Here is a 26,817-nt window from a genome sequence, read left to right as displayed (position 1 = left end):
CCCAGGGACCCCCCCTGCCACCCCTGCCCACCCCAGGAGGACACCCAAGGATGGAGGGACCCATCCCAGTGAAGTACAGGTAAGTTCAGGTAAGTATAATTTTTTTTATTTTTTTATTTTTTTTGTGGCATAGGGGGGCCTTATTTGTGCCCCCCTACATGCCACTATGCCCAATGACCATGCCCAGGGGACATAAGTCCCCTGGGCATGGCCATTGGGCAAGGGGGCATGACTCCTGTCTTTACTAAGACAGGAGTCATTTAAATGGCGTCTGGGCGTCGAAAAAATGGCGCTAATCGGGTTAAGACGATTTTTTAGCGTCAACCCGACTTGCGCCATTTTAAGACGCCCTAGCGCCATTTTCCCCCTACGCCGGCGCTGCCTGGTCTACGTGGTTTGTTTCCACGCACACCAGGCAGCGCCGGTCTGATTGCGCCGTCTAACGCCATTCCATAAATACGGCGCCCGCATGGCGCTTCAGAATGGCGTTAGACGGCGCAAAATTTTTTGACGCTAAACTGCGTTAGCGCAGTTTAGCGTCAAAAAGTATAAATATGGGCCGAAGTTTCATTTAGTGCAAACTCGATCGAGGGAGTGCTTTACATGAGTAACACTTAGGTACAAGTTTAGCAGTTGAAAAATATACTAATAAGCACATTCAAAGCAGAAAAAACACAGAAATCCCCAATGCAGCTCTTTCGGCACAGTTGGAGAGCCAATACTACAATATTCACTGCACTCGGGAAACTCGCCCCATAATGCTTTGCGGGGCATATCTTTTTTAAAACATTTTTACCCATAACTCAGCTTGTGGTGGTCCTACGGTAATGGGACCCTCACTAAACCATTCAGCCCGACGTAGTCTTTCTGTCTAGGTCAACTCTGGGTCCCCATACTAGGTTGGGCAGGACTGCAAAATAGCACCCTATCCCAACTTTCAGTGTCTGTTTAAGCTCACATAGCTGGAGCTTTTGTTGTATGGTTTGGAGTAGCTTGTGGTTGAACGGGTCTTGTTTGAAATATTATTGCAGCAGGCCTGCCAGGCCTAAAAACGTAAGATACTAAATTCTCTAAGAACTAAAAATATGATTACACTGTATTACTTTTTGCTATTTTCTTTTCATGTGGTTATCCCTTCTAGGAACTGAATGTATGGATACATGACAATGTTTATTACAAATGCTATTTTTATTGTGTTGTCCTCTAGGGGCTGTACTGAGCATTACTGTCACGCTACAACACCGTCATAATGTTCAGCATGACACACTCTTTCTGTCTAGGTCATCTCTGGGTCCCCACACTAGGTTGGGGGACCCTAAAATAATAACCCCTCCCACCATTCAATGTATTTTTATGCTCTCTCATGGCTGGAACTTTTGTTCTACAGCTGGGAGTAGTTTGTGTTTCAAGGGCCTTGTTTGTAATATTGTGCTAGTAGGCCTGAAAATGTGTAATGCACTATGCTCACTAGGGGGTAAATATATGGTTATACTGCATTACATTCTGCCATTCTTTTTCATGTTGTTATGCTTTCTAGGGGCTGACTATATGGTCATATGACCATGTTTCTTACATATGCTATCTGGGTCCCCGCACTAGGTAGGGGGGGGTAAAATAATAATTAAAAAAAATATAACAAATAATGGTAATATTTCCATTTTGTATTGCAGAGAGAGAAAGACGGTAAATAGAAGTGCTTTAGTTATATGCAGGGCACTGGAATTATGTGGCAGAGAGGACCAAATTATGCAGCAGGGTTGACCAATTTATGTGGCAAGAAAAGTTCAGTCATGCATTTACAATGCCAATAGCTCTAACTCAAGCAAATGCAAGACCTATTGCATTGCAAATGCTTGTTTACCTCAGAGGCCAAGAAGTGAAGGGGAGGCTCAAAATGTCATAGATGGGTACTTCCTTCAGCCATGGCCCTCACAACTCACAAGAAGAAACATGTCTTAGGCAGGTGAAGTACCACATACTGCAGAGGAGACAGGAAAGGGAAGATGTCCTGGGCTTGGAGTGTGGGATGGAGGCAGTGACCCGTGTGTGAGACACGCGCGTCTCTCCAGGGCAGGCGGGGGGTTCAGGAAACCCTGTAACAATAGGGTCCGCTGGAAGCATCGGTTGCTATAGCTGTGTGTGGGGGAGTTGGCACAGAAAGTCTTTGGGAAGAAGGTACAGGATCAAAATCAGACCACCTTAAGTGTGTAACATGTGACCATCAGAGATGCGGCGCTGGAGAGCTGAGGAACGACAGGAGGAGGAAGGGATGTGTTTACTGGGAGGACACTGACATCTCTGTCACGTCACTGCGGTGCCTGTGGTAGTACTGCTGACACGTGATGTGAGGTGTGCAACTGGGAGAAACCTTAAACCACATTCTATTTGCAATGTGCATTAATAATTAGATTAAAATAATGAGCTGAGGTGTCCAGTTGGAGACTCAGTTTGACTTTTCATTGCTCTCCGTTCTTTTTCAGGCCCCCATGGCAACGATCACGGAGGCGGCGGAGGTGGAGGTGAGTTGGAACAATGCAATGCAGCCTCGTGGCCACCACATGAAGGAGCACCCCCCCCCCCCCCCCCAAAGAATGCCACCCGGAGAGTCTCACTCAGAATAATGCTGCATACAGGTCACGTGCCCCTCTGCCCCTCCCTCCAGCCCTTCTGTGTGATGCCTGAAGCCCCCCTACCTCCCACCTCTCGTCCATGTGCCACCCAGTGCATTGTGTCCTCCCTGTGTGACCTTGGGCACATGCTGAAAGCGTTCCCTCCAGGCTGCAGCTACCAATGGGCTATATATAGAATAGAAATATGTTCGTTGTGTTTATCTTTCATGAGAAGATAAGAGTCACGGCCAGAGTAATTATGTGATTCTGTGCCAGAGGTGTTTACTCCATAATTATGAATTCACTGCACGTCACATAGAATGCCACATCATTTTCACATCTAAAAAAACTGTGCTTCTAGCTTGACTGGATCACGATAATTCTGCGATAGAAAGTGGATCGTACTTTGCCCCTGGTCGATCTCTGCCTTAAACAGCTCTGCTGCCAACCTATCCTGGGGCCCATGACGAAGGGGAAGAGCTGCAGCCGGATTGGGGGGCTGTTTGATGATGGTGAAACCCACATGGTCAGGGTCTAGTGCTGTGTAGACGCAGTTATATAACATGTGGCAATCTCTGAACTCAGCTACATAAGTTTTGGCATGCCCGAGGGTGTAAAGATCTGTACACAAGAAATAAAGTTAGTGGGCGAGGCTTCTCATTTCAGCTTTCACAGGACATTTTACTCTCATCTACAGCTGGAAAATTTCAACCAAACTTGTCATTTTTTGAAATGGGGTCTTTGGTTGGCAGTCAGTTTGCCCCTTGTCCAAGCAGGGACCTTCACTCTATTCAGGACAAAGGAGAAAGACGCCCAGTTAACCCCAACTCACCCGCTTGGTAGCTTGGCACGAGCAGAAAGGCTTTACCCAGAGACAATGTGTAAAGTATTTGTACCAACACACATAAGAATACAGTGGAAACACTACAAAAGGATCAGGTTAGAAAAGTAGACAATATTTATCTGAGCAAAACAAGACCAAAATGACAGAAATCCAACACACACAAGTCGTAATGAATTTGTAAAGATTCAAATTCAATATAGCACTTAGAAACACAAATGCGTCGAATTGGTGATATCACGGTGTCGCGAAAGAGTCGTTCCCAGCAATCTGATGCCAATGGCGCCAGTCACGGAGTCACACGGACCCTCAGGTTCAGGAAGTTAGGAAACAAGCCGGCGCCGGTCACGGAGTCACGCGGACCCTCAGGTTCAGAAAGTTAGGAAACAAGCCGGCGCACGGAGTCAGGGATTGCGGCGTCGCTGGATCTGATGCGGCACAGTTTTCGGTGCTGCGAAGCAAAGGAGCGGAGGCGTCACGAAGAGGCATCGGGTCCTTGCTGCGGAGCAATGGAGATGAGGCAGGGAAGCATTGGATCGGCGCACTTCTGGCTGAGTCAGTATGCAGCAGTCACGACGTGGTGCGGCGACGTCCAGGGAGTTGCGTACTTCAGCGTGGCTGCGCCGGCGTCGGGGCTGCGGTCGTCACAGTCCAGTGAGGACCACAGCTTTGGTTGCAGGCAGCATCACAGGATTTGGCAGCGGCGTCCATCCGGAGTCGTCCGAAGTCAGTTTCCTTGGAACCTCTTGATTTTCCACCAGCTTCTCTTTCGAGGGCACAGGGACTGGTTTAGGCACCACTTGGCATGAAAGGAGTCTCAGCAGAGTCCAGGTGCTGGTAGGGGAAGTCTTTGATGGCCCTGAGACTTCAGAACAGGGCCTACCTTAGGGGTGCCTTACATGTATAAAAAGGGAAGATTTGGGCCTGGCAAGTGGGTACACTGTGCCAGGTTGAATTGGCAGTTAAAAACTGCACACACAGACATATCAGTGACAGGTCTCAGCCATGTTTACAGGGCTACTTATGTGGGTGGCACAACCAGTGCTGCACCTCTTGTGCACTTTACTAGGGACTTACTAGTAAATCAAACATGCCAATTATGGAAAACCCAATTACACATACATTTCACACAGAGAGCAAATGCACTTTTGCACTGGTCAGCAGTGCCCAGAGTAACAAAAACAGAGTCCACCAAACAACCTGGGAAGTAGAGGCAAAACGTTTAGGGGAGATCAAGCCAAGGATGCCAAGTCTAACAGTCATAAAAGAAGAATTTGACTTGAAAATCATCCTTTTTTTAATCTGTTGTAAATTTGTTCGGTTATTTTTAAATATTAGCATTAGCAACGTGCTGAGGTGCCTTAAAGAGTTATAACATTATATTTATTTTTGTGATTTACACTCAGGAGACATTCGTGTAAATCACATTTTCTAATTTTAAGACAATGGTATTAGATTAGGGCTGAAAAAATGTTTTTTGTCAATATTGAGACTCGCAGGTCCACACTGACGCTGCAGTTTTTTTTCATAGCTATGAGCGGCCAACTCCAAAGGGGGACCACCCTGAGCAGCGGTCATGGGTACCCAAAGGTGCAGGCTGAGCCATGCGTTCAGCATGCGGCTCAGGAATTGCCACCAACTTGCGAGCGGCCATGTTAGGATTGGTGGTTCAGAATGATTAATATGAGATTGGTGGTGATCGGATACCTCAAAACAGGTGATGATCGGTGGAATATAGATGGCAACGTGACGATGTACCTTGTTTAGATTATCAAAAATCATTTGTTAGGGTGACTACAGTGGTGAGGTAAAAACACAAGGGTCAGGTCACACAGGTCTGATATGAATGTTGTTGTACAACAGCTACAAAATTGATGTGATATAACTTTTTCTTTTGACATATGGTATTAACTGATTTTTTGAGGTATAACGATAATCGATTAACAGAAAATGTGAATAAAAAAGGAATACAAACTTATGGAGTATGATTGATAACTTAAGGGTGCAGGACAAATTGAGCAGGAGAGCAATTATGTGCAAGGTTAAACAGTGGTTACTTATCCAGGGAAAACACCTGGTTCTAAAAATAACTTTTTTTATTTGAATTTAGCATTTTTGTTTTTTTTATTGTGTTTTCTCAAAACTGGTAAACAGCCTTAACTCAACTGGATCTGCCTTTTCACACCACATGCAACAAAGTGAAAATCAAAAGAGCCATGGATGAGTGGCATAATGCTTCCGCTGCAGAAGGAATAGTTCTAGCACCTTGAACTCCCTGCAGGAGGGGTGTGGGGTTTCTGAGTCTTGTTCTGTTGGTTCTACTCTTATCTGGCAAGTCCTTCAGCCTGTCTTGATTTCAGATGCCTCCACATTGTGTGGGTTTCAAATAAATATTTAATCCTCTGGACCCTGCATCTTCCAAGGTCACACAGCTTGAACATGACTATCCTCCAGTTTGGCTTCTATTTTAACCACAGAGAGAGTGAAGAATTCACAAAGATGGTTGTCTCAGGCAGCAGCCTTCTCCCCAGAGCTGATGGCCTCAGCTTCTTCTGTGCCCTGCGAAGGGTCAGCCCCCTCCTCCATCTGTGCTGCCGCTGTGGTCGAGTCTCCCCCTGAGCTCCACCACCCGCCATCTTCTCCCAGTCATCTCTTTAGCCTCCGGAGCACAGAACAAAAAGCACACAGCGGTGGTGTATTGTTACCGAGCATCATCTCCTTTTTCATGGAATTATACATAGACGCATATTTACGAGAGGCTTCCACCCTTGTTGCATCACTTTTTCAGATTGAAAAGCGGTGCAAACCTTGAAATTATATCTATGCAGCCACCTAAAGCCACTGCGCGTGGCTTTGAGTGGCCTCATAGATAAGAAGTAAGGTAAGGCGGTGCAAGTCGCTACTTTGCCTTTTTCTGTTTCTGGGAGGTGTTTCATGGGTGTTGCAGTGGGTTTTCCCACGCAACACCTATGGATTTTGATGCTGCCCCACATATACAAGACCTTGTAAACATTGGGATGCACCAGAACCTTACGCTTCCCAAGATGAGGAATAACAGGGAGAAATATTGCTATTTCTTATTGTTTTTCCCTCTTTCTATGTGAGCTGCATGCTGGAACACACATAGAAAAAGGGAAATAGCCTCCCAGGATTGTTTCTGTGCAGGAAGGTGCCTCTTCCTGAAGATAAACAATCCTGCTCACAGCACAGATACCATTGCATCATGGTGTAAGGGTGCCTGCATTGGCACTAGGCTGACAAAACAGCGCCAGTGCATTGGGAAAGGACACAAATGTGCTGTATGCGTTAAATACTGTGCCCTCCTGCCCTGTCCTTGTGACGCAGAGCAGCACAGCAAGACTTGATAAACAGCCCTGCACCACAAGCCCATAAATGTGGGCCATAGAGTCCAACAGCAGCTTCCCTTGTTCCCTTCCTTTTGGTTTTCTGGTCCAGAAACAAGGCAGGAAGTTCAAGGAGGATGCTTTAAGTCCGCCGAGCACCTGCTTGGGCCCGCAGACTTCAAGTACTCATGCAAATGGGGGACTCCAAGCTACCCTCCAGCTGCAATGTCCTTATCATGGTTCCATTAGCTGCAGGACCTTTGAGCCCAGTGACTTGGTCCTCAGGCTACCTCGGAGGCGGCCCACAGGGGGCAGTACAATACCTCCTGGGAGCATAAAATGATACCACCAGGAAAGGGGCATAACAACATCACACTGCCTCAATTGTGCAAGACTTGTACAATCAGAAATACACAACTGGAGAGTAGAGGAAACACAAAAAAGTTATACAAATATGTTTTTTGGATCACATTGAATTTTCTGTGGCTGCTGAGAGGAGAGGGTGTATGCTACTGTGGTGAGAGAGACCTGGTACTCCAGAGAACTCATATATCTGAAGTATTAAAAGTAAAACCAAATTGTCATATAACGATGTTGTGTATTAATAAAAAATACAATTATAAGCAAGAATGGATGGGTTGCAATGCACTTTTAAAATGTTCTTTCCCTTCTTTGTAGGGCATAATAACGGCGGTCACGGAGGAGGTGGAGGTGAGTTGTAACAATGAAATGCAGCCTCCGGGCCACCACATTAACCTCCCCACACTCCAAGGGATGCAACCTAAAGAGAGTCTCACTCACGATGCTGCGGCACCACAACACATACTGCTTTTCACAACATCCTCAACAGCACAAACCACACTTGTCCCATCAAATTAAAATCAGGCCGGTCTCTAATTATCACCTGCACAGCAGCACCATGTTGATTATGAAGATGCTTAGGGGCTTGCGCTTCCTTGAGCCGCCCTAGCCTCATTTCTGTTTTTACGCTAAAGCGGCATTAGGGAGTCCCACATATTTACAGAGTGGCATTGCACCAGGCATAATGTATGCAAGGGGCCCCCCCCACAGGGAGGCTCAGAAAAATGGTGCAGTGGAATCTACAAGATTTCATTGCACCATTTTTCCCATCATTTTTAATGCCTGCCCATGGCAGGCATTGAACTGATGCTCCCATTGTATCCAACGGATCTCCCGGTGCTTTGCTGGACCAGCAACATCATTTACGGCGCTAATCCAGAGAGGCACCACAATGGCATCATATATTATGACACTATTGTGCTAACGTGCGCCATTGTCTGCTGTATAGTAAATACAGTGCTACCATGGTGATGTTAGGGGGGCACAAGGCGACGCAAGAAAAGTGGGGAATTGGAGCTTATGTGCCACTTTCTTGTAAATGAGGCATTTAATGTTTAGTTATGTTTCAGTGAATATCTGTCCCACTCGATGTATATATGTAATTGACTGTGTCCCACAATCTCTGGGTGAATTATGCCACCCGGAATCCAAGTTTCTATGGTTCCACAATTATCAGTTCCACAAACACCACACCTGATAGTTTACTGCCTAGAAACACAGGAAGTGCCTTATCTGCTATGGGGTCAGGGCCTGGCCACTATCAGCCATCTTTTTCAAATGAGCTTATTTTTCAGTGCATGGCCCCCATGTTTGGCTATGCAGACCTCAAGTTTTCCTGAGAGCAGGGGGGCGAGGGTTCACAATCCGTCCACAAATCATAGCCTCAGATTATCAAAACAATTCCACACAATGAGGCACTGCACCCAAAATTGCTGCACTGCATTGCGTGAGAGAGAGAGGGGAGGAAACCACTATGGGGCATATTTATACTTTTTCACCCAAAACTGCGCTAACACAGTTTTGCATGACAAATTATACTCCTGGCTAGTGCCATTCCAAGATGCCGGCCGGGCGTCATATTTAAAGAATGATAGTAGCTGGTAAGACCCGGCTAGCGTCACGAAAAAGGAGGCGTAGGGGAAACAGGAGGTTGTGCGTCAAAGCATGACGCTAGTCTAGGAAGAGGCATGAATAACGCCTCTAACCAGACAAGCTTCATTCTTTGACGCACAACTCCCATGGACATGACTCCTGTCTTGGTAAAGGCAGGTGTCATACCCATCCCTCCAATGCCCATGCTAGGGGACATATGTCCCCTGGCCATGGCCGTTGGGCCCAGTGCCATGTAAGGCCCCCCATGGCACTTCTTATAAAAAATAAACATTCTTACCTGCACTTACTTTACTCGCCAGAGGATGGGGTCCCTCCATCCTCCGCTGACCCTCTGGTGTGGGTGGGGGTTTCCCTGGAGCTCGGGAAGGGCCCCTGTGGGCCCATTCCGTGGTCTCTGACCATTGAAATAGGCTCACAGGTCCCCTATTCCCCGCCCTGACTAAGCAAGCTTAGCACCATTATTTAAGGCCCCCTTATCCCCATGCTTGATTTTAGCATGTGGGGATAAATATTGCGCTCAGGCCATATCGTCATTTTTTGCCCGGGAACGCCAACCTTGCATCTCATTGACACAAGGTAGTTTCCCACTAGCAAAAAATGACTTTAACTCCAAAATGTTGGTGCTAGACAGGTCTAGCGCCAAAGTATAAATTTGGAGTTAGGTTTGCACCGAATTTCCATTAAAAAATGCCACAAATTCAGCTACATATTTACAAAGAAATGGCACTGTCCTCATCTTTCACTAGTGCTGGCACATAATGTTGCACCGAGCAAAATACACACACTTTTACGTCATAGTGCAAAGGTGCCTGTGTGATTCTAGCATTGGACTTTTACAGGAAGGGTAGCCTTTTAGTACAAAACAGCTATGCCTAGAGAAATGTTAAAACTTTTCCCTGGTTGAATGTGTTCTGTACAGTGTAGCACACATGCAAAGTGGAATAGGTTGGGAGAAATAAAAGCATTTCCACTTTTGACCACCAGGTTTCAAGTGGCATTGTGTATTGGTGCAACACCATGCCTACTATTGCTAGGAGATCAGGTTTTGTGCCAGAAAACATGGGTGACTACATGAGTACGCCATGATAATAAGGTGCGCAACAGGAATCAAAAGTGAAACCAAATTTTCATGTATTTAAAAAAAAATTATGAATAAAGATGTCCAGCTGGAAATGCATGTTTTGATTTTTCCTTTTATTCCTTATTTCAAGGACATAATGACCACGGTGGCTGGGGAGGAGGTGGAGGCGGTGGAGGTGAGTTGGAACAAAGCAATGCAGCCTTGTAGTCACCACATGAAGAACCCCCATCCCCCACGCACACTCCAAGGGATGTAACCTGGAGACTCTCCCTCATGATGCTGCTGCAGCACAACACATCCTGCTTTTCACATAATCCCCAACAGCACAAACCACAATCATTCCATAGAACGTGTGGCCCAAGCTCTGGTTAACAAGAGTAATGTACAGCATCACTGTGTTGATTATGAAGATGTTTGATGTTTAGTTATATCCTCAGTAAATATCCGTCCCACTCGATGGGTATATGTAATTGACTGTGTCCCACAATCTTACCCAGAGAGATATCTCTGGGTGAATTATGCCGCCCGGAATCCAAGTTTCTCTGGTTCCACAATTATCAGTTCCACAAACACCACACCTGATAGTTTACTGCCTATAAACACAGGAAGTGCCTTATCTGCTATGGGATCAGGGCCTGGCCACTATCAGTCATCTTTTTCAAATGAGCTTATTACCAGTAGTCATCTCTTTAACCTAAAAAGCATTGGGTTAATTTTTGAGGAATGACACATCAATTCCACCAATGGCATCCGCCCTTCCCTTCCTTTTTCTTTTTGGGTCCAGAGACAAGGCACAGAGTGCAGTGAGATTGGTTTCAGTGCATGGCCCCCATGTTTGGCTATGCGGACCTCAAGTTTTCCTGAGAGCAGGGGGGCGAGCGTTCACAATCCGTCCACAAATATTAGCCTCAGATTATCAAAAAAATTCCACACAATGAGGCACTGCACCCAAAATGGCTGCACTGCATTGCGTGAGAGAGAGAGGGGAGGAAACCACCATGGGGCATATTTATACTTTTTCACCCAATACTGCGCTAATGCAGTTTTGCGTGACAAACTGTACTTCCGGCAAAGTGCCATTCCAAGATGCCGGCCGGGCGTCATATTTAAGGAATGAGAGTAGCCGGTAAGACCCGGCTAGCGTCATGAAAAAGGACACTAGCTGGGTGGGGGAGGCGTAGGGGAAACAGGAGGTTGAGCATCAAAGATTACGCTAGTCTGGGCGGAGGCATGAATAACGCCTCTAACCAGACAAGCGTCATCCTTTGACGCACAACTCCCATGGACATGACTACTGTCTTGGTAAAGGCAGGTGTCATGCCCACCACTTCAATGCCCATGCCAGGGGACATATGTCCCCTGGCCATGGCCATTGGGCCCAGTGCCATGTAGGGGGGCCCAAGTAAGGCCCCCCATGGCACTTCTTATAAAAAATAAACATACTTACCTGCACTTACTTTACTCGCCGGAGGATGGGGTCCCTCCATCCTCCGCTGTCCCTCTGGTGTGGGTGGGGTTTTCCCTGGGGCTAGGGAAGGGCACCTGTGGGCCCATTCTGTGGTCTCTGACCATTGAAATAGTCTCACAGGTCCTCTAATGCCCGCCCTGACTAAGCAAGCTTAGCACCATTATTTAAGGCCCCCTTCCCCCCCTGTGCTTGATTTTAGCATGGGGGGATAAATATTGCGCTAAGGCCATATCATCATTTTTTGCCAGGGAACGCCTGCCTTGCATCTCATTGACACAAGGTAGTTTCCCACTAGTAAAAAATGACTTTAACTCAAAAATGTTGGCGTTAGACAGGTCTAGCGTCAAAGTATAAATATGGAGTAAGTTTGCACCAAATTTGCATAAAAAAATGCCGCAAATTCAGCTACATATTTACAAAGAAATGGCACTGTCCTCATCTTTCACTAGTGCTGGCACATAATGTTGCATGGAGCATAATACACACACTTTTGCGTCATAGTGCAAAGGTTCCTTTGTGATTCTAGCATGGGACATTTACAGGAAGGGTAGCCTTTTAGTACAAAACAGCTATGCCTAGAGAAATGATAAAACATTTCCCCAGTTGAATGTGTTCTGTACAGTGTAGCACACATGCAAAGTGGAATAGGTTGGGAGAAATAAAAGCATTTCCACTTTTGACCGCCAGGTTTCAAGTGGCATTGTGTATTGGTGCAACACCCTGCCTACTATTGCTAGTAGATCGGGTTTTGTGCCAGAAAACATGGGTGACCACATGAGTACGCCATGATAATAAGGTGCGCAACAGGAATCAAAAGTGAAACCAAATTTTCATGTATTTAAAAACAAATTATGAATAAAGATGTCCAGCTGGAAATGCATGTTTTGATTTTTCCTTTTATTCCTTATTTCAAGGACATAATGACCACGGTGGCTGGGGAGGAGGTGGAGGCGGTGGAGGTGAGTTGGAACAAAGCAATGCAGCCTTGTGGTCACCACATGAAGAACCCCCATCCCCCACGCACACTCCAAGGGATGTAACCTGGAGTCTCTCCCTCATGATGCTGCTGCAGCACAACACATCCTGCTTTTCACATAATCCCCAACAGAACAAACCACAATCATTCCATAGGACGTGTGGCCCAAGCTCTGGTTAACAAGAGTAATGTACAGCATCACTGTGTTGATTATGAAGATGTTTGATGTTTAGTTATATCCTCAGTAAATATCCGTCCCACTCGATGGGTATTTGTAGGTGATGTTTGTTAGAGCAGAGAAAGTCTGGAAGACTAAGGGTCGGATTTACACATTGTCGGGGGTTACTTTGTCGCAACGGTTACGGACATCCCATCCGCCGAAATCTACATCTCATTATCTTATATGGGATTTACATTTCGGCAAACAGGATACACGTCACCGTTGTGACCAAGTAACCCCTCCCCCGACTTCTAAATCAGACCCTAAGTCCCTCATTACGAGCAGCACAATCTCACCTAGAGTAATATCTCTGGGTAGAAGGATGTCACTCAGAATTCCAATTCTCTCTGTTTCCGGATTTATCGGTTCAACAAATGCCACACCCGATTATTTACTGATTCCGGAATTATCGGTTCTACAAATACCACACTGGATCATTTACTGCCCAGAGATATAGGAGTCTCTCTCGTTCCAGAATTATTGGTTTGACAAATACTACACAGGATCATTTAGTGCCCAGAGACACAGATGTCTCTCTGGTTCCAGAATTATCAGTTTGACAAATACCACACGCGAACATTTAGGGCCAGATGTAGGAAGCCTTTTGCGCCTCGCAAACTGCGAAAAACGCAGTTTGTGAGGCTCAAAAGGCTTAACGCAATGCACCACCTCAAATTGCGAGTCGGTACCGACTCACAATTTGAGGCTGTGACTCGCAAATAGGAAGGGGTGTTCCCTTCCTATTTGCGACCGCATCGCCATGCTGAGTTGGTTTGTGACCGTGAAAGCGGTCGCAAACCTACTCGCAGTTACCATCCACTTGAAGTGGATGGTAACTCATTCGCAAAAGGGAAGGGGTCCCGTTGGGACCCCTTCCCCTTTGTGAATGCCCCCAAAAATATTTTTTCAGAGCAGGCAGTGGTCCTATGGACCACTGCCTACTCTGAAAAAATCGAAACGAAATGGTTTCGGAATTTTTTCTTTTTGCAGCTCGTTTTCCTTTAAGGATAACGGGCTGCAAAAAGAAAAAAAAAGACTGCTTTATTTAACAGCAGTCACGGACATGGTGTCTGCTGTCTCCAGCAGGCCACCATCCCCGTCAGTGCCTAGACTCGCTATGGGGTCGCAAACTGCGACCCACCTCATAGATATTCATGAGGTGGGTCTCTGCGACCCCATAGCGAGTCGCAGAAGGTGTCTGAGACACCTTTCTGCATAATATTTTGCAAGTTGCAAATTGCAAGTCGCTGTGACTCGCTATTTCCAACTCGCAAAATATAATTTTGCTACATCAGGCCCTTAGTGCCCATAGACACAGACCCTCCTTCACTGCTGTGGGGCCAGAGACTCTGTACCACAGCACAGCTTTCCACCCGTCTAACCTCTGCATCAGCACAATGGGAACAGACAATGCTCAGTCCCACTGGCCCTTTCTGGACACTTTTTGTCTTCTCAGAAGAAGAAGGAAATGTCAGCGTTTTTCCCCGAAATAAGGAAGACTGCCTGGAAAAGAATCCAGTGTCACCAGGGCCCTGGGTTTATTCACCAGTCTGGGAAAGAGACTTGTAAATGGTGGATTTTGATGAAGGAAAACTAAGTGGGCTACAGAAGTCCGTCCCTCCCATATGAATGCACCGTTTGTAATCAATGGGCAGACCCTGCCGGAGCCCTTCTGTGGGCCTAGGGGTCAGAGTGTGGTCACCCTTCTCCCAAGTTAGCCTTTCAAAGGGTTTTCTGATGGAGTGGACCATGACCCGCCTCCTTTAATGGAGTCCACAAATGGAAGTCTAGACATGAATGTGCGTAGTCATGACCTCTTGCAATCAATGCTATTCATTAGTGCAAGACGCATCCTTGAGTCCATTTGCATCACATCCAGAAAACAGCACTAATTGCAGAATTACTCTTCTCTCGTAATTCTGCATGCTCTTGTGGAGCGTTTGGGTAATTCCGCGTGATTACGCTACATGGAAGTGCAGAAGTTACGCTCACCGCTCAGTGGATCCGAAATGGCCAAAAAAGAGAATAAGCTCTCTTGTCCAATAGAATTTGCTTACTTTTTAGATCTGGGCTAGAGATAGCTTTAGTTGTTTCTCAAGACTTATGTTACAAAAATTGATAATGCTGATACACATACACATGGGGAGGGGCTTTGGGTCATCCCCCTTCACCCATTACTGGAAGCTCGTTTCAGGAGAGAGTTTTCTTTGGCCCAATAGAGAGAGGTGAATGGGCCTGTCACAGTTTTAGCACTAGGACTCTGCGGAGTAGCTGCGTGCTGTATGAATCACCTCGTTTATTCATTCATTGCTCAGTTGCAGTGCCATTCATTTTTTGAAACAGCCCACGAGCAAATAGTCAGCCCTGTTCAGAAGTTGGCCTTGTTGTCATTGTGAATCACACTTTGGGTTAACCCTTCAGAGAGCTTTTGGTGTTTGCTTATCAGGCACTTTAACTGACAGCATTTTTCCTGTTTACTTTGGACTAGTATTGAAAATACTCCCGCACGGGCTCCTAACCCCAGCAGTTACAGGCGTATCTCATTACTTTGGACTAGTATTGAGCTCCTAACCCTAGCAGTTACAGGCTTATCTCATTACTTTGGACTAGTATTGAAAATACTCCAGCACGGGCTCCTAACCCCAGCAGTTACAGGCTTATCTCATTACTTTGGACTAGTATTGAGCTCCTAACCCTAGCAGTTACAGGCTTATCTCATTACTTTGGACTAGTATTGAAAATACTCCAGCACGGGCTCCTAACCCTAGCAGTTACAGGCTTATCTCATTACTTTGGACTAGTATTGAAAATACTCCAGCACGGGCTCCTAACCCCAGCAGTTACATACTTATCTCATTACTTTGGACTAGTATTGAAAATACTTCAGCACGGGCTCCTAACCCCAGCAGTTACATGCTTATCTCATTACTTTGGACTAGTATTGAAAATACTCTAGCACATGGTCCTAACCCCAGCAGTTACAGGGTTATCTCATTACTTTGGACTAGTATAGAAAATACTCCAGCACGGGCTCCTAACCCCAGCAGTTACAAACTTATCTCATTACTTTGGACTAGTATAGAAAATACTCCAGCACGGGCTCCTAACCCCAGCAGTTACAGGGTTATCTCATTACCCTGGACTAGTATTGAAAATACTCCAGCACGGGCTCCTAACCCCAGCAGTTACATGCTTATCTCATTACCCTGAACTAGTATTGAAAATAGTCTAGCACATGGTCTTAACCCCAGCAGTTACAGGCTTATCTCATTACCTTGAACTAGTATTGAAAATACTCTAGCACATGGTCCTAACCCCAGCAGTTACAGGGTTATCTCATTACTTTGGACTAGTATAGAAAATACTCCAGCACAGGCTCCTAACCCCAGCAGTTACATACTTATCTCATTACTTTGGACTAGTATAGAAAATACTCCAGCACGGGCTCCTAACCCCAGCAGTTACAGGGTTATCTCATTACCCTGAACTAGTATTGAAAATACTCCAGCACGGGCTCCTAACCCCAGCAGTTACATGCTTATCTCATTACCTTGAACTAGTATTGAAAATACTCTAGCACATGGTCCTAACCCCAGCAGTTACAGGGTTATCTCATTACCCTGGACTAGTATTGAAAATACTCCAGCACGGGCTCCTAACCCCAGCAGTTACATGCTTATCTCATTACCTTGGACTAGTATTGAAAATACTCTAGCACATGGTCCTAACCCCAGCAGTTACAGGGTTATCTCATTACCCTGGACTAGTATTGAAAATACTCTAGCACATGGTCCTAACCCCAGCAGTTACAGGGTTATCTCATTACCCTGGACTAGTATTGAAAATACTCCAGCACGGGCTCCTAACCCCAGCAGTTACATGCTTATCTCATTACCTTGGACTAGTATTGAAAATACTCCAGCACATGGTCCTAACCCCAGCAGTTACAGGGTTATGCCATTACTTTGGACTAGTATAGAACATTTTCCAGCCCCAGTTCAGTTGCAAATTTAGAAAAGCATTTAGGGGCATATATAAGAGCCCCTTGCTCCACAGTTGTGTCACTTTTAGTGTTGTAACAGTGAGATAAACCTTGAAATCATATCTATGAGGCCACGTAAAGCCACTTTGAGTGGAATTTCACGGCCTCATAGATGTGGAGTAAGGAAAAGCAGCGCAAATTTCTGCGTGGCCTTAGTCTGCTCGAGGGAGGTGCTCCACGGGCGTTGCATTGGGTGTTCTCATGCAACACCAATGGATTTTGACGCAGCTCCAGGTTTACAAGGACTTGTAAACCTGGGGCAGCACCAAAACCTTATTCTTCCCCAGAGGAGGCATAATGATGAGAAATATCGCTGTTTCTTCTTGTTTTTCTTCTTTCTATGTACACTGCATTCTGCAGCACACTTAGAAAGAGGAAAACACCTCTCAGGATTGCTTTTTGTGCAGGAAGCTGCCCCTTCCTGCACAAAAACAATCCTACTTATAACGCAGACACTATTCTACCAAAACAGCACCACCACAAGGAGAGGAGAGGAATGTGACATATTGTATAAATATGGTGCAATCGTGCCGTTTCACCTTGACGCAGTACAGCAGGGTGCCTTGCTGCTCTCCACTGCCCCAAAAGCCCATGAATCTGGGCCTTTATCTTCTTGAGATGAAGTCTTTGTTGGGTGTCCCGAGTGTCAGGTGAACTCCTGATAGGAAACAGCCGGAGCCGGGGAAAGCAGTGGAGCTGAGAGAGAATAAGAGAGAGAGGTGTGGGGAGAAGCAGGCCTCATGCGGGAGGCTGGACTTAGAACTTTACATCCAGAGAGATGTTCACTTCTGAGCTCCACAGATGCAGTCTCCTAGTCCAGCGACCATCAGAAGTGTTCAGTGACAGTCACTCGTTTCACTCAGGTGAGCGGCATACTCAGCTGAGGAGAGGTCAGGAGGTCACAGCTCAATATCTCTGTAAGTAGCAGGTCAAGGACTGCAGGACCTAAGCCTGCCATGTTAATAGTTCTGAGAACCCTCATTGTGTAGACATTCAACGTGTGTGACTGCAACCGGCTGATTCATTTACACAAACTTTCACTGTGAGTCTATAAAGTAAACTGTGCTTAGTTCCACAATAGGAAGAATGTCCAGAATATGTCATCATTTAAAGTGTGCACAAACTTCAGAGTCCGCTGGGAACCGCGGATCTTAGCAGCGGAAGTGACAGCAGCGTTTTGGCGCCCAGATGGCCGGAAACTAAACCGCACATCCTGGGTGATTCCACTAGAGGGACTCAAGGCTGCTGGTAAGCTGCAGCGTCTTCACCACATGGACAGAAGCGTCTCATTCACTCTTTTATGTTCACTGAGCAGAGGCAGTGAATTACAAGAGTCTTAAGTGGTGAAGCTTTTGATCTTCATTGCGCATCAAGGTTTCTTTATATTTCTTTGTTTTATTAAAAGATGTGAGTGAACAGCTGCTGCTTACATTATTGTTCGTAATTCCTGCGAGAGGTGGAGGCAAGAGGTAGAGGAACATGTATTTCACGGTCGTCCTTGTAGGCACTAGATAGACGTGTTAGGCGCTGCACCCTCAGTTTAGTGCTAGCACTCTGGGAAGGTGTTAGGTTGAACGGGCCTTAGGATAGCTTGGAGAATAAAGTCTCTGTTGTTTTACATGTGCCTCACCACAACTGTACGTGAGGGTGAGAAGTCCCTTGGTGGGCCTGGGAGATGGTGACTGAGGCCTGCAAAGGTATCTGTCTGGACTTTATAGGTCACCAGACTGTGCCTGGAGGTGACTGAGGCCACAGAGGACAGCTGCTGCAGATGTCAAGCAACACAAAAAGACGAAGGGCGGACTGCTGAACATCGCAAAACACTCACTCCCCCATCACAGATCTGGGTTACATCCATTGTTTTTGTGCTCGCCACACCACTTCAATTTGGCTCAGGCATATGAAAATCAGTCTTGACCCTGCTCCCAAAGGAAACAGTACAGTCTGTACTACCAGGCCTTCTCCGTGGACCGGAAAACAAGCATCATGGTACCGGTTTTGGGGTATCTCCGCTCATCAGCAGATGTCAAGGTCTGCAGGCCTTGTTTTATACCATGGACTAACCCGCAGACCGATGCCAGTGTCATTCAAACATGCATAAAAATTAAAAACACAAATGAAATGGGAAGTACTTTGGTGATGCAGTTTATACCTGCAGTGACAGACGAGATGCTGTGATGAAGATGTCATGAACAGGCTCCACAAGGGGTGGAGGGGCGCAGCTGGGTCTGAGGGGTGCTCTTGCGTGTCTAAGGAAAGTGGTTGATTCAGGGAAGGCCTGTAACAAAGAGCTCTGATGGGCATGCTGCCTCTTGTGGCATAGAGCATCACCCTCCCACCACCTCAGTTCTGCAGGACATGGACCACCAGAGCAGGGGAGATGTGTCTTCATAGGCCACATGTGTGTCTGGCTGCTCAGCAGCATGATGGCTCCTGCAGGTCATGAGAATGATATCTTGATAGGACTGATGTCATAATTAAGGGTGTATCAGGTCTAGAGCGTGACTTGAAAATGGCAACAAAGATCTGCATCTAGGAATGAATACCTGGAATTTACTTTGAATTATTTTGTATCTTTTCAGGGTTTTTCGGCTTTTTTCCTGGGTTTGGACGGTGCCCTCGGGAGTGTGGGCCTTCCCGCCCATGCCGAGGACGTCAACAATGCGTCATCACAAAATGGTGTTGGGGTGGAACAAGATGCGAAGGAGGCGGAGGTGAGAAGAAGCACTGTAAAGTACACTGACAGTCAACATGAGGCTCTCTCCGTTCCCATCCCCTCTCTCTCTCTCTGTCTCGTTACTCCATCTCTCCATCTCTCTCTCTGTCTCTCTGTCGCCATCTCTCTCTCTGTCTCCATCTCTCTCTCTGTCTCTCTGTCTCCATCTCTCTCTGTCTTTCTGTCTCCATCTCTCTCTGTCTCTCTTTGTTTCTCTGTCTCCATCTCTCTCGCTCTGTCTCTCTGTCTCCATCTCTCTCTCTGTTTCTCTATCTCCATCTCTCTCTCTCTGTCTCCATCTCTCTCTCTCTCTCTCTCTCTGTCTCCATCTCTCTCTCTCTCTGTTTCCATCTCTCTCTCTCTCTCTGTCGCTCTGTCTCCATCTCTCTCTCTGTCTCTCTGTCGCCATCTCTCTCTGTCTTTCTGTCTCCATCTCTCTCTGTCTCTCTCTGTCTGTCTCCATCCCTCTCTCTCTGTCTCCATCTCTCTCTGTCTCTCTGTCTCCATCTCTCTCTCTGTCTCTCTTTGTTTCTCTGTCTCCATCTCTCTCGCTCTGTCTCTCTGTCGCCATCTCTCTCTCTGTCTCCATCTCTCTCTCTGTCTCTCTGTCTCCATCTCTCTCTGTCTTTCTGTCTCCATCTCTCTCTGTCTCTCTTTGTTTCTCTGTCTCCATCTCTCTCGCTCTGTCTCTCTGTCTCCATCTCTCTCTCTGTTTCTCTATCTCCATCTCTCTCTCTCTGTCTCCATCTCTCTCTCTCTCTCTCTCTCTCTGTCTCCATCTCTCTCGCTCTGTCTCTCTGTCTCCATCTCTCTCTCTGTTTCTCTATCTCCATCTCTCTCTCTCTGTCTCCATCTCTCTCTCTCTCTCTCTGTCTCCATCTCTCTCTCTCTCTGTTTCCATCTCTCTCTCTCTCTCTCTGTCGCTCTGTCTCCATCTCTCTCTCTGTCTCTCTGTCTCCATATTTCTCTCTGTCTCTCTATCTTCATCTCTCTCTGACTCTCTGTCTCCAACTCTCTGTCTCCATCTCCCTCTCTCTTTCTGTCTCTCTCAGTCTCTCTGTCTCCCTCTCTCTCTCTCTGTCTCCATCTCTCTCTCTCTCTCTCTCCCTCTGTCTTTCTCTGTCTCTCCATCTCCATCTTTGTCTCTCTGTCTCTCTGTCTCTCTGTTCTAATCTCTCTCTCTCGTCTCTTTCTTTCTCTCTCTTGCTCTCCTTTTCTCTCTCTGTCTCCATTCCCCTCTCTCTCTCCCTCTCTCTCTTCCTCTCTCTATGTCTTTATCTCTGTGTCTTGCTCTCTCTGCTGCACACGTAGAAAGAGGAAAATACATCCCATCATTGTTTTTGTGCAGGAAGGAGTCCATTCCTGCAGAAAAACAATTGTGCCAACAATGCAGACACCCATGCACCCTGGTGAAAGCATGCCTCTATAGGTACTAGGCACTAATTTGTGTGCTGGTGCAGGCAGAAAGGACAGAAATGTGCCGTATGTCAATAATACAGTGCCTTCCAGCCATTTCCTTGTGACGCAGGGCAGCGCATCAAAAAGCCTTGCAGCACTGCCCTGCGCAAAAACGTTGTAGATGAGGGCCTGAGTGTTGGTTCTGGAACCTTCATTAAACACACAGGTGCAATAAATAAACAGTGCCGTGTTTCTTTTTGCAGGTCACCATCATTAACTTTTCTAATGATTCAGCGATGATACCTGCTAACACCTGGACCTTTGCTGACCCTGCTCCAATAGATGTGATTCACAAATATGTGCCTGGGCACGCTGCGTACACGCCTGAAGCGTAATCACCCACATAGAATGCAAAACATGTTTTTGGTGAAAGACTGTGGAGTCTGTAAAGTCTCTATGATGTACCGCTATGAGTAAATTATTGTCTGCATAAAGTGTTTTTTCCTACCAAAATTGATGCTGTCATCTTTGGGAGGGTAATGTAGAAAGCCTCATGCTTGCCCGAATGTACTTCACACTTCCATCCACTAGAGGTCGCACTAGTTTACATGGAGCTGGCAGATGTCTTCTCTTTAGTTGGATTGCACACGATTCTTTGCAGCTTGTGCACAAAAAGAGAGCTTGTCCATGCATAATCACACCAGTTCATCCTGAGATTTGGATTGATCAAAAAACCATGGATGTCAATGTCCCAAATTGCCAGGGTTAGCAGTGGTGACATCATGCACCCTTTGACCCGGATGGCATCAAATGTTAAACCACTGGTCCCAACCCTCACCCTTAGCCCTCAACTCGCATGTGCCGCCCAGGAATGCTGTACAGATGAAGACATAATTCATCAATCAATCAGTTGACTTGTTGAGCGTGACTTGTCACCCGTGAGGCTATCCTGGTGCTGGGACGGTCCAGGGTCTCAGTCGAAGAGCCAGGTTTTCAGCATCCTACGGAAATCTTGTCGAGCGGGAGAGACCCTGAGGTGCAGGGTGAGGCAGCTCAAGGCGTTGACTGTGAGATAGTGTCGTAGTTAGACTCTTGCTCTAGGCAAGACGGCTAGTTTAGGGGTGACAGCACTTTTGTTTGTACGCGACGAGGCCATTCCTACAACTGTCAGGCAAATCCCCGCCTTACAAGCAGTACCTCACTAAAAACCCAAACAGTAAAAAGTGATTTCTGGCAGCCTTTACGCATGGACTCAAGAATGTGACATCTCAGGGGAGTCATGGTTAAACGGAGAGAACCGTTTTCTTACATGAACAATAAGTCTCAGTCACACACAGTCAAGGAAAGAGATGCAGTGACGCTTTCAACAGGTTTGATCAATAAGACTGCAATTTACTGTAAAATGCATGAGCTGCAATGATTAAGGTAATGAACAATGCAAGAAACAAAATTGTGAAGATGAGAGTCGTGAATACAAAGACCCCATCTATCTTGCAATAAACATAGGATGTAAAATAGGCTTTAATACCATAGCATGATGAACCTAATCTCTATCCTGAAGAGAGCTAGGTGTGTTAAACCTAATCTGCCAGTACCATGTCCGTGAGAAGAGCCACCCAACCCTCGTTACCTTGGAATGAGGTCTCTAGATCTGACTCCGTGGGGTCACAAAGGTTGGGTCTGCCTCAAGGCGACATGTAGCATAGATAGCGTTGATGGCATCTGTAAGGAATCCCTCTAATAACCTTGTCTGCTTGAGATGTACTTATACAGATCTTGTAGGACCCCTGACGCAGGTATGCTTCCTAACAATAGATAAGAAGACATGCTTTGTGCGGCAATTATATAAATAATTCCCTCCAAACGTATATCCTGTTCATGTCTCACGTAAGTGGGAAACGGACATGGTGTGAATACCTACGTATATCACTTGCTATTGATGCTGATAGTGGCGCCTTCACAGAGTGGCACTGAAATGTGAAATCAAAACATCTTCCTATATATAAACATGGCCACCATCTTGGAAGAAATAATTAAATAAATGGGCTAAAACAGAGTAAGCTAAGTAGGTTAAAAGCCACTAGGTGACTGGGCACAGGCCTGCAAGCCAGAAGGCTAAGCAAATTCCTGATTCCCATTAAAACTAAATCGGATCCACTACAATCGGTGTGAGGGAAAGGGGCAAGGAGGAGGCAAGGCGAGCCATCCATGTGTTTACCTTCTGTTCCTATGCTGCCTTCATGAGACACAAACAAGTACCAACGGAGAAGCCACGCTCTGGAGGAGGTGCCCATGCCTGCACCTGACTGGCACGCGGGATGGCATGTTTGGGTCATAACTTGATAGAGAGCTTTCGAAAATTAAATTTAACTCATATAAAATGAAGGAAAGTCTCGGCGGGCTAGGCCAGAGTCCGTAGAGGGAAAATAGTTGGAAACCAACATTTAAAATGTCAACTTAATTTAAATTACAAAAAAGCAACCATAATATGCAAGTTATGTCCTTTCTTGAAAAGGGAAAAGGCTATTGTCATATTCAGTGGGTGCTGTGGATCCTGCTGAAGCAATAACACCCCAGGTTGGACGCCTAAGAGCTGTAAGTGGGCCCCTGAAGCTCTGAACTCACAGCCGGTAGCATAGCAGGAGCTCCTGCATCCCCTGTGCTGCTGGGGGGAGTCCGAGCTCTAGGGGCCCCCTCTGCACAATGCACTATGCGCAGGCGGTGAGCCCCTGGCCTGAGAGCTGCTGACTGGGTCTCCGGGGTGGCCTGTCCATGTACTATGAGGGGGGCCCTCAAGTTTCTTTACGCCACTGCTCGCTGCGTGCTCAACAGCCACTCCCGCCATGGTAATCGCGCAGGAGACGTGATGGTGGTGGCTACCCATGTGCCCTTTGGCAGCAGTGAGACCCTCAGGACTGCAGAGATTCCTCAGCACACGTGGGGGAGAGGTGTGGGGGCCATAGACACCCCCATGAGAGGATGGCACAAGGAACCAATAACTGCTGTGTAATGGTTAAAGTCACATTTCAGAAATATATCTCTCAGTGAAAGACATCTCAACCCAATGTATTAGGTGAAAGGACATCAGAGATGTGTTCACCAGCCCCTGTGTCTTCCTTGAGCAACACAGCAATAGAAAAGAAATTGCTGATTCTGGACAAGAAACTTTTGTTTGTATGAAAGTCGCTTTTCATTGAGGCAGTGCATGACTTTATGGAACACTGCATTATTTTTCATCCTGTCATAAAACTATAATACAAAGACCTCTTTCCTGGCCTCAAGACACCCGAACATTTGAACTAGTTAAACCCTTGGAAGCCTCAAATACTTCTAATGTCTCAACCGCTCAGCAGCCTTTATGTTGACCTGTCAGATGTCCTCAGTCTGCTCCTGGCAAACCTCAGGGATTTTATTGTGGTCCAGACACCTGCTCTCTGCTCTCTGTTCCTCACCCTTAATCTGGTGCTGGCGTCCCTGTTCATATCCTCTTTTAGTTAGATGTACCCACAGCAACTTAATCATAGCTACGTGTATTCCTAAATAACAACCTCTTGTTTGTTCCCCACGCCCAGCAATAACTCTCTCCGCACATTGCTCAGTTACCTCCATAACTTTCATCAATCAATGAATGAGAAGAGAGATGTCCCCTGTGCTGTGTCGTGGGCCCTCGGCCCCCACGCTTAGTAAAGCGAGCACACAGACACGTAGGTATACTGTCTAGACTCGGCTCGCGCACGGGCCCTCGCGCTCCTTCAGCGCCAGCCTCTCCTGACCAGTGATGCCTGTGGTGGACAGGAGCGGGTGAGTGTTAAGGCCAACCCTCTCAGGGGGCTGGGTAGCAAACACTAGAATGTGTCCAGCAGAACACTACACCCTGCAGAAAGAAATCTTGTGTAGGAGAGAAAAACAGCCCACACCTCTCTTTTCCCATAAAGCAGGTATTTCTCCATTATATTAACTCCTGGCTCCATCAACTGCTGCTAACTTCCTGCCACGCCTCCAAACCTCTGCTGGCAGCGACTCTTTCCTTTCAGTTCGGTCATCGCCTGTTCATGTCTGATGGTTAACACGTTTCATTTGCTCTAACCCCGTCACCTGCACAGATCTGTTACACCAAGCGTATACTGAACACTTTTGATGTTTTCATCTTCCAGGTTGAGTGAAATTGGGTTATTGGTTGAAGGGGTGAAACCCTACTCCAAAAACAACCACAATCCTTGTCAGGGTGAACAACAAAAAGTTACTAAATCAAGCTATTTTAAACCACCTGGTAGCTTGGTACAAAAACAGCAAGACTTAACTTCCAGGCAGTTTTAATGTGTTTGTTAAGTATGTATGCAGCACACAAGCAATGATCAAGTGAAAACACAAAACAATAAATTCCACACCAGTTTATAAATTAAAGTAAACGTTAATAAATAACATGAAACCCAAATGATAAAATCTAATCTGTAGAAGCGGAGATTGAAAGATTTAGGTAAGAAAGCGCCCAAAAGCACAAGCAGAATTGGAGGTTATCTGGTTGCGCAAGATGGGGGGGAGTCACAGGTTCAGGGTAAACATGATTGAGCGCAGGCCAGATACAGGGACCAGTTTATTCCTGATGAAAAACTCACCTTCTCGAAGTATACAGCAGGGCAACTGTCTGGTAGAAGCAGGGCGGTCCTCCATGGGTATCAATTCACCAACATGCCAAGGGTAGCAGAAGTGACATCACACACCCTTTGACCTTAAGCACATCAGAGGAAGTGACAACTTATGACCTTTGACCCTGAGTGTTCCCAGGAAGGGAGGTCACACAACCTTGATCCTGTTGGCATGACAATAATTGACACCACTGACGTGCCAGACGAACAGTATGATTAAAATAACAACACAGCACTTACAAATGTCTTTTTTTGATACCAACAATCCTACTGTTCTGGTATGGTCTTTGAAAGTGGTGAGACAAAATCCTTGCCCTGAACTCTATTGAGCGAATGGAGCACCTCAACCTGATCTTTTCCATAGGAAGTTTGGAGTCAACCAATGCTTCTTAAAGCACAACTTTCACATTGATTTGCTAAAAGGCTCAGGCATTGGGGGGGGTCATTAACTATTCAGGCCAGTGAAACCTGATGCTCCCCAGTAGTTGATCCCTGCTTTTGCAAAATGTGTGATGGGTGCCCCTATGTGCAAAAAAATGACTTCATTATGTCAAGCCCAGCATTTGTCAGTGCTAGAATTCTGTGATTAAGGGCACCATAAGTCCTGGGTAAACCCACACCTCTAGTATGTTACAACCAGCATCTTGTCATTGCCGCCGCTGTCCACATGCCTTGGCTGCCCTCCTTCGGCAGAGAATCACCGCCAGTGTGCTAGTGCCAGCCTTGTCCAAGGGTGCCCATATGCCATGAATTAAATCTGGCATGCAAACGCCAGTATTCTACAATGGATGCCCATCATGCCAAGAATCACCTCGACTGTGAGAGTGCCAGTATTGTTTCGGAACATTGCTTCCGATGTGCCACTGCCAGTATTTTGCCATAGGCACCTTTGTAAGACAAGAATTATCTTCCGTGTGCCAGGGCCAATGGAAGACTCACCAGAAGGAAGCCACATTCTCACTCATGATCACTTATATTCACTCTCACACAGATTCATTCTCACTCACACACACTCACTCACTCATTTATTTTCATTCACTTCTATTCACTTGCTATTTCTCACTCTTACTTTCACTAATGCTCACTCATTGGCACTCATTCACTCACACTCATTCCCATTTTGAGGTACTCACACTTCACACTTGCTTGAAATCACTTATTCTCAACCCCACCTTTTCACTCACTCATTCCCATTCATTTATACTCATTCACTTTCAATCACATTCACTCTTACTCTGACTCATTCATACTTTTCAGCTACTCACATTCACTTGAAATCACTCTTAATCGTTCTTACCTACACTCACAAACTCTGGCTCACTCATTGTCACGCACAGATACACTCTCTGTCTTTCATGCCCATTGTCACTTACACTCTATTCTGAGTCACCCAATCTCTCATTTGTAGTCACTTTTATTCTCACTCGCTCAATCTCACTCACTCTGATTCACTCATATACAGTAGCAATCAATCTCGGTCATTCTTAGATACTGACCGGCAC

The sequence above is a fragment of the Pleurodeles waltl genome, chromosome 8 (assembly GCF_031143425.1).
Source record: "Pleurodeles waltl isolate 20211129_DDA chromosome 8, aPleWal1.hap1.20221129, whole genome shotgun sequence".
NCBI lineage: Eukaryota > Metazoa > Chordata > Amphibia > Caudata > Salamandridae > Pleurodeles > Pleurodeles waltl.
Note: the sequence above shows the minus strand (reverse complement) of the source record.